At 36.4% G+C, this 18,146-nt stretch overlaps 2 long non-coding RNA genes across 3 annotated transcripts; one reads left to right on the plus strand and one right to left on the minus strand.

The window, feature by feature from the left end:
• Window positions 1-8,399: 8,399 nt before the first annotated feature.
• On the minus strand, window positions 8,400-9,181 carry LOC119661076. The gene is made up of 2 exons (XR_005250518.1): window positions 8,747-9,181; window positions 8,400-8,644 (listed from the first exon to the last, which is right to left on the minus strand). It is a non-coding gene; the product is annotated as an uncharacterized LOC119661076 (long non-coding RNA).
• A 5,678-nt stretch (window positions 9,182-14,859) lies between these two features.
• On the plus strand, window positions 14,860-16,987 carry LOC119661082. Of its 2 annotated transcripts, XR_005250529.1 has the most exons (4): window positions 14,860-15,393; window positions 15,451-15,510; window positions 16,133-16,257; window positions 16,490-16,987. It is a non-coding gene; the product is annotated as an uncharacterized LOC119661082 (long non-coding RNA). The 2 variants fall into 2 exon arrangements; XR_005250528.1 differs by lacking the exon at window positions 16,490-16,987 and having other exon boundaries at window positions 16,133-16,353.
• Window positions 16,988-18,146: the final 1,159 nt, after the last annotated feature.

Below are 18,146 nucleotides of genomic sequence, written 5' to 3' on the forward strand. Positions count from 1 at the left end.
GTGTTTTCTTCTAAGTCACTCCTCAATTTTGATTTACAATCGAAGTATCGTGGGTTAAACTAATTCGATAAATGGAATAATATTCATTTCTCTCCAACTGTCCATCAAATTCAAACTACGAAAAGTTAGCTCTAGTAATACAGCTATTCTTTAGTTCATGTGTGGAAAATTTTCATTTCAGAAATATTTGTAGGCGTTTTTCGCAAGCGCGGAATAATGTGTTGATTGAGGTCGGCAACTCCAAGCGAATTCGGCTATAATAGTTGAATTGCGTCGATCACTTCAGGCGAAGTATGATTCTGTTGAGCTAGATCGTTTTGGTTGCTTGCACAAACGTTGATGGATGGAGCGATGTGTCTCGCTTTGTATTTTAAGGTGCCAATTAAGTAAGATGCAATAAAAAAATCCAACAGACGGTCGTTGAAAATCAACACTTATGAAGCTTGTGTTATTTTCTAAGGCACTTCTGAAACTTGCGCTAACAAATTAGTTTTGTGTTTGTTACTTGTATTCCATCGATTGTAGATGTTTCTGTTCTCAGCTCATAATAGTAATTTGTTGGTTGAAGTTGCTAATTTGTTGATTGAAGGATATGATGAATTATTTTTAGCTTAGTTGCTTCGGTTGATTGAAGTACGAATCTAATGTTTGTCGTAGTTATTAAGACAGTATGGACCATAGAAACATACACCAAAAACAAATATGTGTTTTCTTCTAAGTCACTCCTCAATTTTGATTTACAATCGAAGTATCGTGGGTTAAACTAATTCGATAAATGGAATAATATTCATTTCTCTCCAACTGTCCATCAAATTCAAACTACGAAAAGTTAGCTCTAGTAATACAGCTATTCTTTAGTTCATGTGTGGAAAATTTTCATTTCAGAAATATTTGTAGGCGTTTTTCGCAAGCGCGGAATAATGTGTTGATTGAGGTCGGCAACTCCAAGCGAATTCGGCTATAATAGTTGAATTGCGTCGATCACCTCAGGCGAAGTATGATTCTGTTGAGCTAGACCTGTTTTGGTTGCTTGCAGAAACGTTGGTGGATGCAGCGATGTGTCTCGCTTTGTGTTTTTAGGTGCCAATTAAGTAAGATACAATAAAAAAATCCAAAAGACGGTCGTTGAAAATCAACACTTATGAAGCTTGTGTTATTTTCTATGCCACTCCGGAAACTTGTCGCTAACAAATTAGGTTTTGTGTTTGTTACTTGTATTCCATCGATTGTAGATGTTTCTGTTCTCAGCTCATATAGTAATGTGTTGATTGAAGTTGCTAATTTGTTGATTGAAGAATATGATGAATTATTTTTAGCTTAACTGCTTCGGTTGATTGAAGTACGAATCTAATGTTTGTCATAGTTATTAAGACAGTATACACCATAGAAACATTTATCACTATTTCTGAATTTTGATTTGCTATCGAACAACTCCGCGTTAACCAAAGTTGTCAAATGAAATAACATGGCGTTCCCTGCTACTGCCTAGTAATATAATTACTCTTATGTTCATGTGTCGAATACTGTAATTCAAGAAGTATTCGCAGGCGTTTTCCGAAACGCGGAATAGTTTGTCGATTGAAGTCGGCAATTCGAAATGAATTCGGCTATAATAGTTGAATTCTGTTGATTACTTCAAACGGAGTTTGATTCTTTGGAATTAGACCGTTTTGGTTGCTTGAGGTAACGTTGATCGATGGGACGGTGCTTCTCGTTCTGTGTTCTTAGTTACCATTTAAGTAAGATGCAGTAAAAGAATTCAACAGTACAACATTCAGTAAAAATAAACACTTACCAAATTTGTGATGTCTTTTTCTTACAAATAATTACCCTCGAAACGGTAGTTCACTTATGGATAACTCCACTTTTGACGGCACTAAGCTTGTCGATAAAAAATTAGTTTTTGGTCATTGTTACATGTAGTCCAAGACTAGCGCTCGACTGAGGCGGTCATACGGTCTGTGAATAAATCGTGCGTACGAGTATTTCAAGTGTTCGCGAAGACGCGGTATCAAGTGAAAAGACAATAACAATAAAACCATTTGTGAAATAATAAAACGTTCGGGTAAAATCAACAAACAATTTGTGCTGTTGAAGTACAGTTTTAATTAGTGCACCGGAGACGACACTAAGCTTGTCGATAACAAATTAGTTTTTGGTCATTGTTACATGTAGTCCATCGGTTAAAGATGTTTCTGTTGGCCACTTGCTGATCGGCGGTGCTAATTTTCAATTGATAATTCTCTATTATTTCTCAGCATGGTTCATAGGAGAATATTTTTTGGCCTAACTGCTTCGGTTGATTGAAGTACGAATCGAATGTTGCTACTGCTATTAAAACAGCATACACTGCAGAAGAATTTATCAGTTTGTTCATTGAAGCCATAATAGTGACCTATTTCTGAATTTTGATTTCCTATCGAAGTACAGCAGGTTAAACCAACTCGGCAAATCAAATAATATGGAGTTCCCTCTTCCTGCGCATCAGATTGAAATTCCAGAAAATTATGACTAGTAATATAGCTACTGTAATTTAAGAAGTATTTGCAGGCGTTGTCCCCAAACGAAGAATAATTTGTTGATTGAAGTCGGTAATTCGAAATGAATACCCATATAATACTTGAATTGTGCTGATTCTGATTACTTCAGGCGAAGTTTTGGTTGCTTGAGGTAACGTTGATCGATGGAACGGTGCTTCTCGTTCTGTGTTCTAAGTTGCCATCTAAGTAAGATGCAGTAAGAAATTCCAACAAATGGTCGCTAAAAATTAACACTCATCAAATCATTGTTTTTCAAAAGCAACTCCTGAATTTTGATTTGTAATCGAGGTACGGCGGGTAAACTAATTCACCAAATGAAAGTATATGGAATTCTCTCCTACTGTCAATCAAATTCAAACTCCAGAAAGTTATGGCTTGTTATATAGCTACTATTAAGTTCATGCGGCGAATACTGTAAATCAAGAAGTATTAGCGGGGGTTTTTCGCAAGTGCGGAATAATTTTTTAATAATCTAACTAAGATGCAGTAAGGATAAATCCACGTTTTCCGACTCTACGTTTGTCAATAACAAGTTAGTTTGGTATTTGTGACTTGCAGTCCGTCGGTTGCAGATGTCTCCTTTCGCGGACCATATACTAAACTGCTGTTTGGAGTTGCTAATTTCCAATTGATTCTTTTCTATTATTTGTTCCAATGGTTGATTGAAGAATATGATGAATAATTTTTATCTTAATTGTTTTGGTTGATTGAAGTACGAATCTAATGTTGCTGGGGTTATTAAAACAGTATACACCATAGAAACATTTATCAGTTCGTTGAGTGACCCCATAATAGCGACCTACTTCAGAATTTTGATTTGCTATTGAAGTACGGTGGGTTAAAATAATTCGGGAAATGAAATAATAGAGTTCCCCTTATTGCTAATCAGATTGAAACTTCAGAAAGTTATGGCTAGTAATATATCTACTGTTAAGTTCATGTGTCGAACATTGTAATTCAAGAAGTATTTGCAGATGTTTCCTGGAAACGCGGACTAATTAGTTGATTGAAGTCGGTAATTCCAAACGAATTCGGCTATAATAGCAGAATTGCGTCGGTTACTTCACACGAAATATTATTCTTTTGAGTTAGACCATTTTGGCTGCTTGAAGTAACGTTGATCGATGGAACGTTGCGTCTGGTTCTGTGTTCTGAGGTGACATGCATGCATAAAAAATTTATCGGATGGTCGATAAAAATCAACACTTATCAAATCTGTGTTTTCTTCTAAGTCACTCTTCAATTTTGATTTACTGTCGAAGTATCATGGGTTAAACTAATTCGATAAATGGAATATTCATTTCTCTCCTACTGTCCATCAAATTCAAACTACGAAAAGTTAGCTCTAGTAATATAGCTATTCTTTAGTTCATGTGTCGAAAATTCTCATTTGAGAAATATTTGTAGGCGTTTTTCGCAAGCGCAGAATGATGTGTTAATTGAAGTCGGCAACTCCAAACGAATTCGGCTATAATAGTTGAATTGCGTCGACCACTTCAGACGAAGTATATTTTATTGAGCTAGACCGTTTTGGTTGCTTGCACAAACGTTGATGGATGGAGCGATGTGCCTCGCTTTATATTTTAAGGTGCCAATTAAGTAAGATGCAATAAAAAAATCCAACAGACGGTCGTTGAAAATCAACACTTATGAAGCTTGTATTATTTTCTAAGGCACTTCAGAAACTTGCGCTAACAAATTAGTTTTGTGTTTGTTACTTGTATTCCATCGATTGTAGATGTTTCTGTTCTCAGCTCATAATAGTAATTTGTTGGTTGAAGTTGCTAATTTGTTGATTGAAGAATTTGATGAATTATTTTTAGCTTAGTTGCTTCGGTTGATTGAAGTACGAATCTAATGTTTGTCGTAGTTATTAAGACAGTATGGACCATAGAAACATACACCAAAAACAAATATGTGTTTTCTTCTAAGTCACTCCTCAATTTTGATTTACAATCGAAGTATCGTGGGTTAAACTAATTCGATAAATGGAATAATATTCATTTCTCTCCAACTGTCCATCAAATTCAAACTACGAAAAGTTAGCTCTAGTAATACAGCTATTCTTTAGTTCATGTGTGGAAAATTTTCATTTCAGAAATATTTGTAGGCGTTTTTCGGAAGCGCGGAATAATGTGTTGATTGAGGTCGGCAACTCCAAGCGAATTCGGCTATAATAGTTGAATTGCGTCGATCACTTCAGGCGAAGTATGATTCTGTTGAGCTAGACCGTTTTGGTTGCTTGCAGAAACGTTGATGGATGCAGCGATGCGTCTCGCTTTGTGTTTTTAGGTGTCAATTAAGTAAGATACAATAAAAAAATCCAAAAGACGGTCGTTGAAAATCAACACTTATGAAGCTTGTGTTATTTTCTATGCCACTCCGGAAACTTGTCGATAACAAATTGGTTTTGTGTTTGTTACTTGTATTCCATCGATTGAAGATGTTTCTGTTCTCAGCTCATATAGTAATGTGTTGATTGAAGTTGCTAATTTGTTGATTGAAGAATATGATGAATTATTTTTAGCTTAACTGCTTCGGTTGATTGAAGTACGAATCTAATGTTTGTCGTAGTTATTAAGACAGTATACACCATAGAAACATTTATCACTATTTCTGAATTTTGATTTGCTATCGAACAACTCCGCGTTAACCAAAGTTGTCAAATGAAATAACATGGCATTCTCTGCTACTGCCTAGTAATATAGTTACTCTTATGTTCATGTGTCGAATACTGTAATTCAAGAAGTATTCGCAGGCGTTTTCCGGAACGCGGAATAGTTTGTTGATTGAAGTCGGCAATTCCAAATGAATTCGGCTATAATAGTTGAATTCTGTTGATTACTTGAAACGGAGTTTGATTCTTTGGAACTAGACCGTTTTGGTTGCTTGAGGTAACGTTGATCGATGGGACGGTGCTTCTCGTTCTGTGTTCTTAATTACCATTTAAGTAAGATGCAGGAAAAGAATTCAACAGTACAACATTCAGTAAAAATAAACACTTACCAAATGTGTGATGTCTTTTTCTTACAAATAATTACCCTCGAAATGGTAGTTCACTTATGGATAACTCCACTTTTGACGACACTAAGCTTGTCGATAACAAATTAGTTTTTGGTCATTGTTACATGTAGTCCATCGGTTAAAGATGTTTCTGTTGGCCACTTGCTGATCGGCGGTGCTAATTTTCAATTGATAATTCTCTATTATTTCTCAGCATGGTTGATAGGAGAATATATTTTGGCCTAACTGCTTCGGTTGATTGAAGTACGAGTCGAATGTTGCTACTGCTATTAAAACAGCATACACTGCAGAAGAATTTATCAGTTTGTTCATTGAAGCCATAATAGTGACCTATTTCTGAATTTTGATTTCCTATCGAAGTACAGCAGGTTAAACCAACTCGGCAAATCAAATAATATGGAGTTCCCTCTTCCTGCGCATCAGATTGAAATACCAGAAAATTATGACTAGTAATATAGCTACTGTAATTTAAGAAGTATTTGCAGGCGTTGTTGTCCCCAAACGAAGAATAATTTGTTGATTGAAGTCGGTAATTCGGAATGAATACCCATATAATACTTGAATTGTGCTGATTCTGATTACTTCAGGCGAAGTTTTGGTTGCTTGAGGTAACGTTGATCGATGGAACGGTGCTTCTCGTTCTGTGTTCTAAGTTGCCATCTAAGTAAGATGCAGTAAGAAATTCCAACAAATGGTCGCTAAAAATTAACACTCATCAAATCATTGTTTTTCAAAAGCAACTCCTGAATTTTGATTTGTAATCGAGGTACGGCGGGTAAACTAATTCACCAAATGGAATAATATGGAATTCTCTCCTACTGTCAATCAAATTCAAACTCCAGAAGGTTATGGCTTATTATATAGCTACTATTAAGTTCATGCGTCGAATACTGTAAATCAAGAAGTATTAGCAGGGGTTTTTCGCAAGTGCGGAATAATTTTTTAATAATCTAACTAAGATGCAGTAAGGATAAATCCACGTTTTCCGACTCTACGTTTGTCGATAACAAGTTAGTTTGGTATTTGTGACTTGCAGTCCGTCGGTTGCAGATGTCTCCTTTCGCGGACCATATACCAAACTGCTGTTTGGAGTTGCTAATTTCCAATTGATTCTTTTCTATTATTTGTTCCAATGGTTGATTGAAGAATATGATGAATAATTTTTATCTTAATTGCTTTGGTTGATTGAAGTACGAATCTAATGTTGCTGGAGTTATTAAAACAGTATACACCATAGAAACATTTATCAGTTCGTTGAGTGACCCCATAATAGCGACCTACTTCAGAATTTTGATTTGCTATTGAAGTACGGTGGGTTAAAATAATTCGGGAAATGAAATAATAAGAGTTCCCCTTATTGCTAATCAGATTGAAACTTCAAAAAGTTATGGCTAGTAATATATCTACTGTTAAGTTCATGTGTCGAATATTGTAATTCAAGAAGTATTTGCAGACGTTTCCCGGAAACGCGGACTAATTAGTTGATTGAAGTCGGTAATTCGAAACGAATTCGCCTGTAATAACAGAATTGCGTCGATTACTTCAGACGAAATATGATTCTTTTGAGTTAGACCATTTTGGTTGCTTGAAGTAACGTTAATCGATGGAACGGTGCGTCTGGTTCTGTGTTCTGAGGTGACATGCATGCATAAAAAATTTAACGGAGGATCGATAAAAATCAACACTTATCAAATCTGTGTTTTCTTCTGAACTTTGCTAACAGCAGGAAGCTGCAAACGCAGATTCAGAGACTTGGTTGCCTAAATATTACTGGAGCAATGAATACTACGTCGACTGCGGACCTTGAAACTCTCCTAAATTTACACCCTATTCACTTGGAGGTGAACGAAAAGCAGACAACGACGCATATAGGCTTTATACCATCGGGGCGTAGAAAGGCAGCCAATCACACGGCCATGCGTCTATCTGGAAATTCCTTGAAAAACATTCGGTAGTCCTGATGCCGACGATCATGTGGTTCGCATCTCAGTAAACTAAACAAAACTAGCTCCGCAAATGAAATAATATGGAGTTCTCTCCTACTATCCATCAAATTGAAACTTCAAGAAATTATGGCTAGTAATATAGCTACTGTTCATATGTGGAATACGGTAATTTGAAAAGTATTTGCAGGAGTTTTTTACTAGTGCGGAATAATTTGCTAATTGAAGCCAGTAACTCCAAACGAATTGGGTTATAATAGTTGAATTGTATCAATTCAGGCGAAGTATAATTCTATTGGGCTATCCGTTTTGCCTGCTTGAAGTAATTTTGCTCGATGGAACGGTGCGTCTGTTCTGTGTTCTAATGTCCCATTTAAGGAAAATGCAGTAAAAAAAATCCAAAGGATGGTCGGAAAAACCCAAGACTTATCAATCGTGCTTTGGTTTTCGACGCTTAAATTTGGTATTTGTAAGTTAGATATTTTTGCTTCCCGTGGCAAGTATCAATTATTTGCAACGCATCAAACCTCCTCAAACTCCGAAGTGTGAACATATGTACACGCATTTTATATAAGCTTTTTAAAGCAACACAATACTTACGCAATTAACTGCTCTGAAGTCGATTAAGCCTATTGACAAACACTGAATTCACATCTTGCTTTAAATCATACTGAACGGCGGGAAAATAGAACTCTCTATTTTGTCTCAAAGCAGAATGACACTCTAACCACAGGACCGAAGCCCGAACAGCCTGAATGATTTTAAACTACTCTGGCAGCATAGATTGCGATGCATTTAATTCACTCAAAGGCAAGGAGTTATCAGTGCATTGCCAAACCTGAACACGGACATGGGATAAAATCCGCGAAATCCTATTGATAAGACAAAGATGGAACACCATGTAAGCCATATTTAATTGAACTACCAATCTATAGCATCAACCATGTCAGAATGTACTAAATGAACTGTTTAACTTTATTCGACTCTCGCTAAGTCCTTTGTTTTTCGCTCAAACTTCAGCTCTCGACTCTGAATAGTAGAATCTTAATGAAAGTGCGGTTATGTTGATTCGAAATTTTGAATTGTGCTGCCATTGAGTGTTACACGTTAGTAGTAACCACACTTTAAACGTATGCTCTAAAACGAAAAAGCACAATTAAACAAGAGAACGGATAAGTATTAGGCATCCAATACTAGTTTATAAACAAATTCTAAGACCTTGATTTTAGTTTATATTACCTTTCATCTTGTTTGTCTAAAGATGATTTTGGACGAGACTGATCGATACAAGGTTAATTTGTAGAATAGTTAGAATGGCGGGCCGTACGTAAATCCCGCCACTATAACTTCAAACGAGTAAGCTTGAGCTTTTTGTATCGAAATGTGACCGCAGCCTGGAATGCCATGGCATATTCAAATGTTTCCGTTTACTCTAGACTGACATAGAACTTTCACTCAACATTTTTTTTCCACAGCCAAGAGAACTGTCAAATTGACATCAGGCAGAACAATGCCCGAGAGCGGAGGCGGGTTCTCCCGGTCGTCTGTAGCTGCGTTTCTTTTCGGGCTCGCAACCCCCGGAAACCTCACACCGCCGAACGCTGACAATGTTGTTTCGGTTGCTTTATTTTAGTATTTTGAGAAGCTAATCATTTAAGAAATACTCTAGCTGCGACGCTAAACAAGGAAAAGGCATAATCTTCGTCAAATCGTATTGGTAAGAGAGAGATCGGTAAGCTTCTGCTATTCTGATACTACGGCGTGGTCACCCATTTAGCAAAAAGTTGTTTCACGTATTCACTTATACATAAGCAAAAACTTGCGGATCTCACCAATACATTGGCAAGTCCGGGCGGTATGTCAAACACAGCTGATCGGGTTTTTGGTACATCTCGCACATGCTCAAGGGCAAAACAATTTCAAATCGTGTGTACTCGCACTAATTTCCCCCCTTGAGGGGCAAAGGGGAGTGAGGAGCTGTCTAGTATCTAACTGTGGCCTCTACAACGCAAAGGCGATCGAAAACTGACATAACGATGACAAACCTCTAACGAAACTCGGAAAAGTAATTATATCTCAGGTGATTTAATGGAAGCTTAATTTTTCAGATGATTTTACTTTTCGTCTCATTATTTTGAAGTAACAACACGAAGTACAATCGGGAACTGACGCAACGAATAAAGCCTAAAATAAAATATATTTGAGCCATAAGTGCCAATAATTAATGTTACTTGCATTAGCCCCGTCGCTTCCATGCATAAAAATTGAATTTAAAGAGGTGGTATGTGTGGTTTTCTAACATAAAATATCGACGCAGGACGATTGCCCGAGCGAAAAATCACCTCATTGCACATAATTTTCAAGTTTCTGTAATTAACGTTTTCATATTATTATATCATAATTTATCTTAAGAAAATCATAACATTAAATGTCACTAAGAATACAATTATCTACGGCTTAAATTCAATTCTTTTGAATGGAAGCGACGGGAATAATACAAGCGTCATTAATTATAGGTTCCAACGAATTGATTCAAAATAACTCTCGGAAACTACAAGCACCGCCAAATTGCAAATAGCGTAATCTATTATCAGAACTAAATTTGCCAACCTGAAATCTCGATGGAACACAGCTAGAGTTTGTTGTCGCTGCCGTTTGAAACGCTCAAGTCAGGGTAAATAGTTAGGGCTAGCACGGAGAAACACGACTCAGATAAACTGGCAAACCAAATTCAAGTGTTAAATATAATTAAGATGCGTGAAGTGAGTGAAGCTTTGATCAGTACGCAGTATATGTAATAGACAATACCCACACCAAAATTCCCTGACTTGCTAATGTGTTTCAGAAGCTTATCTGTACAGAAACGCTAAACAAGAACAAGGCATAATCTTCGTCAAATCCCATTGGTAAGAGAGAGATCGGTGAGCTTCTGCTATCCTAGTACTACTGCCGTGCTCACCCATTTAGCAAAAAGTAGTTTCACGTATTCACTTAAACATCGGCAAAATTTTGCCTATCTCACCAATGCATTGGCAAGCCTGGGCGGTACGTCAAACACAGCTGATTGATTTTTCGTTACTTCTTGCTCGTGGGCAAAACAATTTGAAATCATGCGTATCCGTTCTGATTACATTTCTTTGGGGCAATGAGGAGTGTGGCAGCTGTCTAGTATCTACCTTCAACTATAATCAAAGATTTCACTTCATGCCAGCATGTTCGTTTTGATTACATATTAATACGCATGGATTCGTATTGAGAACTGCAGTGCCTACTATTTGTGTTGCTAGTGCTAATTATTAATGTCACTTCATTCATACAAATCGAATTTAAATCGGCACTCTTAGCGGCATTTAATTGTATGATTTTCATAACATAAAATATACACGAAAGTTGTCGTCCGCCCATAAAATTACGGCATTACAATTAATCTTCAAGTTTATACAATTGATGTACGTATGTTCCTATACTTTATGTTGTGACATTCGCACTATTTAATGGTACGTAGAAATTCAATTTTTATGAATACTTCAAAACGAAGCCTGCGGTCGGCATCCGGGTTTTTGCGAGGCTCGCGAGCGTCAAGCTTAGATGATTCCTAGTAGCGATGTACAATAGGCCTCGTTCTCTGAACCTCTTGTAAGAAAGTTGTCCAAATTCACCCTTGACGCCAACAAGGCGAAATAGGCTACAGTTACGTCATCCTCATCCGTCCGCCTACACATGTCGGCATCATCAAAGAACGATGCCTAAATAAATACTCGCTAGCAAGTTAGTTTTATTGCACTAGACCTAAGTAAATACATAATTGTTAGGAAGTAAGAATAAGGAGAAGATGTGTATTTTATTGCTTGCATTGTGACCCTTTAAAAGGACATGTAACTGCAAGCAAAGGGTGCACTCTTATCCAAGATATTAAAGTGAAGAGTCACAGTTGAAATCATTTGTTTTGTAAAGGCGGATCATCGGTCGGAAACTCGTGATCATAATTCTACAATGATATTGTTGACCGTATGCGTCACTTGTAATATAACCGCGCTTTTACCTCCGACGATTGAACTTTCGATTGGTCAGGTAGGTAGGTTTGCTTGCCTCAACGATGATCAATTAATTGGAAGGACATAAAGACCTCCTTAAATCCCAGAGTTTCAACATACATGCATTTCATATAAACTCATAATTTTCAATAAAACAACAGAATAATTACGCAATTAACTGCTCTGAAGTCTAATGACAAACACTGAATTCACATCTTACTGTAAACCATACTTAACCGGGAGGAACTACCACCCTCTACTTTCTCTCAAACAACAGAAATAACACACGGGCGCTCTAACCACAGCACTGACATCTGCATAGCCATCGAACTTCACTGAATGATTTTAAACTGCTCTGCCCACAGCATAGATCCATGTAATTAACTCACTGAAAGGCAAGTAATTATCAATGCATCGGGCAAACCTGAACACGGCCATGGGATAAAATTCCACGGAATCCTATTGATAAGACAGAGATAGAACATCATATCGGCCATATTTAATCGAACTGCCAATCTATAGCCTTACCCAAAGTTAGATACTAGACAGCTACCTCACTCACCCTTGCCCCTCAAGGGGGAAAATCAGTGCGAGTACACACGATTTCAAATTCACGCCCTTGAGCATGTGCGAGATGTACCGAAAACCCGATCAGCTGTGTTTGACATACCGCCCGGACTAGCCAATGTATTGGTGAGATTGGCAAGTTTTTGTTTATGGATAAGTGAATACGTGAAACAACTTTTTGCTATATGGGTGTGCACGCCGTAGTACCAGAATAGCAGCGATCTCCCTCTTACCAATACGATTTGACGAAGATTATGCCTTTTTCTTGTTTAGCCTCTGATGTGTACAGATAAGCTTCTGCAAGCATATTTGCAAGTGGTTTCACTTTTGGAAGGGTACTGCCTATAGTAGATCTACTGTGGCCTTACCCATGTTGGACTTAAATGGTCTTAACTATTCTCTCGCTATATGGCAATGTACCAATGTACGCTTAGTCCTCTGCCTTTCGCTTTCGATGCTGCATAGTAGAAGAAAGTGCGGTTTGTTGAGTTAAAATTTTGAATAGTGCTGCCATCGGGTGGTACTCGTTATTAATAATGGATATATAGAAATATTGAATAATGTTGTAATGTTGGTAGAAGTAGTAAGTGAAGTAGAGAAACTGAAAAAAGTGTCCGTAAAATTAATTGCCATCTATGGACATTAGTGAAAACTATGATACTTATGTCTGTATAGCCCTGCTATGTTGGACTTAAGCGAGATGCAAAGTTGTCACCAATTTGTCTTGAGATGGTTACATTTACTGCCAAAACTTGACCGGCAACTTCGTTAACTATACAGGCTGCAGAAGTTTTTACTAACATCCATAAGTGGCTCTGTTTTATTTTGAAATTAGTGTTTTGACAATTGTTTTGGTAAAATGGTAAATTATTGTACAGTTCTCAAAAAATTAGACAAGATCACAAGGTTTTGATAAAATTGAAAATATTGTGCAGTTCTTAAAAAATTAAACAGGATCACAATCTTTCATTTTTGGAAATATCACTTTCAAATAAGATTCCACCATCTAGAAGTGAGAGCTAAATTGAACGAAAGACAAAGCACTAAGTCCAATATAGTTAGGGCTAATGCAGCTGCTTTCTGTCGGGTTTTTGACCATTTCCCGACAACTTATTGTAAAATTAGATTTTTATTTCTTACTGTTTCTCTTCTCTATCTGTAAATTGATATTCAAAAACTTTGATAGTCCACAGTGGCCATTAGATTTAAGTTATTTTTGATAGTTTAAAAGATTGTTTTTTATTGTTCATTTTTCCAATCAATATACTATTGTTACCTAATTCTTAAAAATAAAAATGATTTAAAAAACTAAAACTAATGCAGCTGCTGAACAAATTTTGATTAGTTTAACAATATTAAAGCATATCACCGAGAACTTCGCAATTATCTTAAATCCAACATGGTTAGGGCTTATGGTAAGGTATGGCAACAAAATATTATTCTAACTTATTAGCATGTACAAATGTTGCAGCACATGTAGGGAGACGTTATTGAGCTTTTAAGTGGCATAGCCACCACACTTCTCTAAATGATTTTAAACTGCTCTTGCCACAGCACAGATTACCATGTATTTAATTCACTCAAAGGCAAGGAATTATCAATGCATCGGGCAAACCTGACCACGGACATAGGATAAAATTCGCGAAATCCTATTGATAAGAGAGATGGAACATCATCTCAGCCATGGTTAATCGAACTACCAATCTATAGCGTTAACCATGTTGGACTTAAGTGGTCTTAATGGGAATGTACCAAATGAACTATGTTTAACTTTATTCGACTTTCGCTTAGTCCTTTGCCCTTCCCTCAATCTTTAGCTCTCGACTACGGATAGTTGAATCTTCATGAAAGTGCGGTTATGTTGATTGTGCTGCCATCGTGTGTTACTCGTTATTATAATGTCGTAATGTTGGTAGAAGTAGTGAGTGAAGTGAAGAAACTGAAAAAAGTTTCCGTGAAATAAATTGCGTTTGGAGTCCCAATGGTTATTTGAAATTGGCGAAATGAATGGTTGTCATCCTGTAGAATGAATAAGGATAGATTGAGTTCCTTATTGGGTTTAATTCAAGGTGCCCTTAGAAAGTATTCGACAAAGACAGTAATTTCAAAACAAAACAGAGCATCTATGGACATTAATGAAAACTTCTTAAGCCTGTATAGTCAATTGTCCTGCTATGTTGGTCTTAAGCCACATGCAAAGTTGTCACCCATTTGTCTTAATATGATTACAATTGCTGTAAAAACTTGACCGGCAACTTCGTTAACTATGCAGGCTACGGAAGTTTTCACTAACACCAATATGTCGGCTCAACTTTATTTTAAGATTAATGTCCTGACACTCCTTAAACAATTGTTATTTTGATAAAGTTGAGGTAATAATTCCCGAGCGGGGCTTTTGCAGGAAATCACGGAGGAACTCGAAAATTGGTTAAAACTGATGTATTTAGGCTTTAGAAAGTATTTTAACTGGATAGACACCGATTTCAATAACATTTTATTTTATAATTACTGAAAAAACTGAATGATATGTCCGTTGACATTTCTTTCAAATTGTTGACGTTCACACTGTCATTCACAATGATGTCCATCAAATTTAAAAAACCATCAGAACTGTGGCTTTTACGGGAAATCGCGAGACAATTTGCAAATTGGCTGAAATGGACGTATTTTGACTTAAGAAATTATGTTAGGTCGGAGGAAAGCGATTTCAATTGGATTTTTTGTAATAATAAATGTCGGTTGACAATTCAATCAATTTGTTGGCATTTACACTGGCATTTTCAATTTTCCCCGTCAAATTTGAAAGGGACATTTTCCATGAAAATTACAGAAAATTGTGGGGCAATGCATATGTATGTTGCAAAGAACTCTTTACAAGTAAGTAGTAGGATACTTTTCCTCCGCCCTACAAATTCAAGTAATGCTTGTGGAGACGAGTCTCCCGCATGTAGATTTCTTGTTCCCGACTTAACTCCCCTGCGTATATTCTTCTTTATGTCGTTGCTTCTGTCTGATTACATCATTTTGCATATACTTTGAAACAAAAAAACGTTTCAAACGAAAAAAGTAATTCAAGTTCATCCATTTAATCTTGAGGAAATCGTGATAACTCACGAACTTTATACATCGCGATGTTTGCATTCATAAAGTTAGGAAAATTGAACCTATACATGTACGATTATTTGCTTCGGTGCAAACATAAAGTGAAACTAATATAACGAAGTGTGATTTTTTTTTTAAGAGTGCGTTTGGGCGGAAATTTAGGGCAAAAATCTTTAGTATATGGTAAATAGTCGATAAATGTAGCTTCCCCCTCTTCAATAAATTGTGAATTTTCGATAGAATCCCATAATATGGTTTGAAACTGCAGCTAATGAATTGTTACGTAAAAAGTAAGGCGAGGTAGGTAAAAGTGTTTTTTGATTTTATTTGTTATATATGATTGATGCATGTGACTTTTTTCATACATCAATGCAAATTAATGGCGGAAAACAGTGTAGTCAGTATCAGAAGTGTAGCAGTAGTCAATATCAATATCGGCTGTCTACGACGTGATAAAAGGACCTTTCTGAACAGCCTTACTTTCTGAATGGGAATCCGAACTGGCAACAAGGAAATTATTACAAAAAGAACTTCTTGGAAAGTTGCCAAACATTTGAGGATTGTTTATTTTCGGAAGAAAAAATGAAAATTGCATTATGTCAGTGTATCAGTAGCCAGTCTTTTACTCTCTTAGTAAGGGGAATTATAAAAATTGTCTAATTATTAAAACATTTTTCAGTTTAAAACATTATTATGTACTCAATTATATGCCTTTCACCCATCGAAATTAATATAGTATAATAATATTAATATGATAAGCATACATGTTCAAAGTGTGCATTCAATGCATATCCTTTTCACCCAGCAAAATTAATATGCTTTAGAATTTTAAGATTTAAATTGGGATACTTTCACTTTTTCTTTTTGTGAAAATTATAGATTCCCTGTTATTTTCATCGTTATTTAATTACATCCCTTTCAGTGGAATTACAGATTACTGCAAATGAAGGAATGGTAGAATAACATGGATGAATAATCACCTTTCGAAGATGGAACGCTTAAACTGACTGAAGGTTTCAAGGACTATTATCCCAATTTTCAGAGCCGGTAATTATAATACACCTCCATTCTAGTGAATTTTAAACTTACCAGTTAATTTGAAGCAACACACTCAAGTTATCCGTACGAATGGGCTAAACTTACATGGCATATTCGAAATATTTTTAGTAAATTGCATTAAATAATATAATATAATATAATTTCCAGTTGTAGTTCTCACAATTATTTCTACGATTTCCTTTGCTTTTGAATCTTCATTCAACTTTCTATCCGTTGCCAGCGAGAATCGTCGATTGGCATAACGATCACGACGATTTACAATGGATGTGGGCCATGGGATTGCCTTAACTAATACCTTTCATTTGTCGCTCAACACGCTCAGAACCGTTCCATTTGTCGATTGCCCGCACTTTAGTCGACAATATCCGCCTCATTCCGGGGTCATTGTAATGTACACACAAACTAGGCAAGAAAATATCAATACGAAACGTCAAATTGCTGATGACGTCACTTGGATCGATATAATGGGTTGTAAAATATAATTAACTATTCTAATGGAAAGTTATGAATTAAAATTTGCCGGTAACATCTCTATCTATGAATAAAGTCCATAGGTATGAAAATCGGTAGAAAAGTCTCAGAGATATTCCATATTGAAATTCCAATTTGGCAAAATTTGTTAATACTACGACCAAAAATGAAGTTATAACTAAAATTTCGATTTACTAATCGGATGTTGTATTCAATTACGAACAACCGAGGACCTCAATTTCAGAAATTCAAACAAAAATTTGCAAAACTCATTAATAATAAAATCAATCAATCACGTTTATATTTAATAAAGAGCGTAAACGTAACATGAACTCATCAAATTAATAAATAGTTTTAACAACTTTTCGTTTTTTAGTGGACTGTTGTGGTCACCATTGTTAAGTCACAGCTTCAGACCTGTGCGGAGTCTTACAGAACACTAAACTACCAAATGTAATATGACTCTTTCATTCACCCATCTGTTGACCCTTCCGTGTTTACACAACAATCGGAAAGTGTACATAACACAAGAACACTTGTGTTTAAAGGATTAGACTGCTCCTACTCCGCTCCAGAATTCCTACCTGCTTCGTAGCAGGCTCGTTCAGGAGGTTGAGGAGTCGTTTGGATGAGGCGGGCAGCTGTCTGAGCTCTGCAAGCTGGTGTTCTCTTGTGTCCTGGAAAATGAAAAAATCTTAAACCCTATCGCTCACCTCCACTTCCTCTTTTTCTTTTCCACTTTATTCAAAAACTTATTTCCTCTTGGAATCCTCTTCTTGGTGAAGACTTGTGTCTGCGCGTCCGGCCGTTCAAAAATACATTTCACCCAATTCATCGAATCAACGCGTCACTTGACCTATTCCGCCAGCAACTTTGCGTCCGGAAACCAGTGCAAGTAATTACATAATAAAAACTTGCACTGACAACAGCTATTGACCATGGTCGGCCTGAACATTATTTAGTTTGGTTCGTTGCACTTTCGGTTGCATACACGATTGCATAACAAAAGTACATACAAACCTGCTATATGCGCATTTTCCGCGACCATGGCCTACATTAACATTGTTTCATTTTAACTTGCAGGCACGATTAAATGACAAAAGTGCCTGCTTACTGAAAATAACTTAACCGATATTACCAATCTATATGTATTATGATGATGATCAAGGATTCTTTAATCCTTTATTTGGCTGCACTATTCGTATCATGATTTCACCTTCACGAAACCTCAAGGGAAATGGAGGGAGTGCAAGAGCGGTATCTCTTAGTTCGACATTTTTAACACAGCAATTCGCCCAACTAGTTTGGTGGTAAATTTAAGCTGCGTTCTATATATATATATATTTTTTTTTGCTAACAATGCGTTGGCTACCTAGCACACGACTTTGCACACTGACACTCAAACA

The sequence above is a fragment of the Hermetia illucens genome, unplaced genomic scaffold (genome assembly GCF_905115235.1).
Source record: "Hermetia illucens unplaced genomic scaffold, iHerIll2.2.curated.20191125, whole genome shotgun sequence".
In the NCBI taxonomy this organism is placed as follows: domain Eukaryota; kingdom Metazoa; phylum Arthropoda; class Insecta; order Diptera; family Stratiomyidae; genus Hermetia; species Hermetia illucens.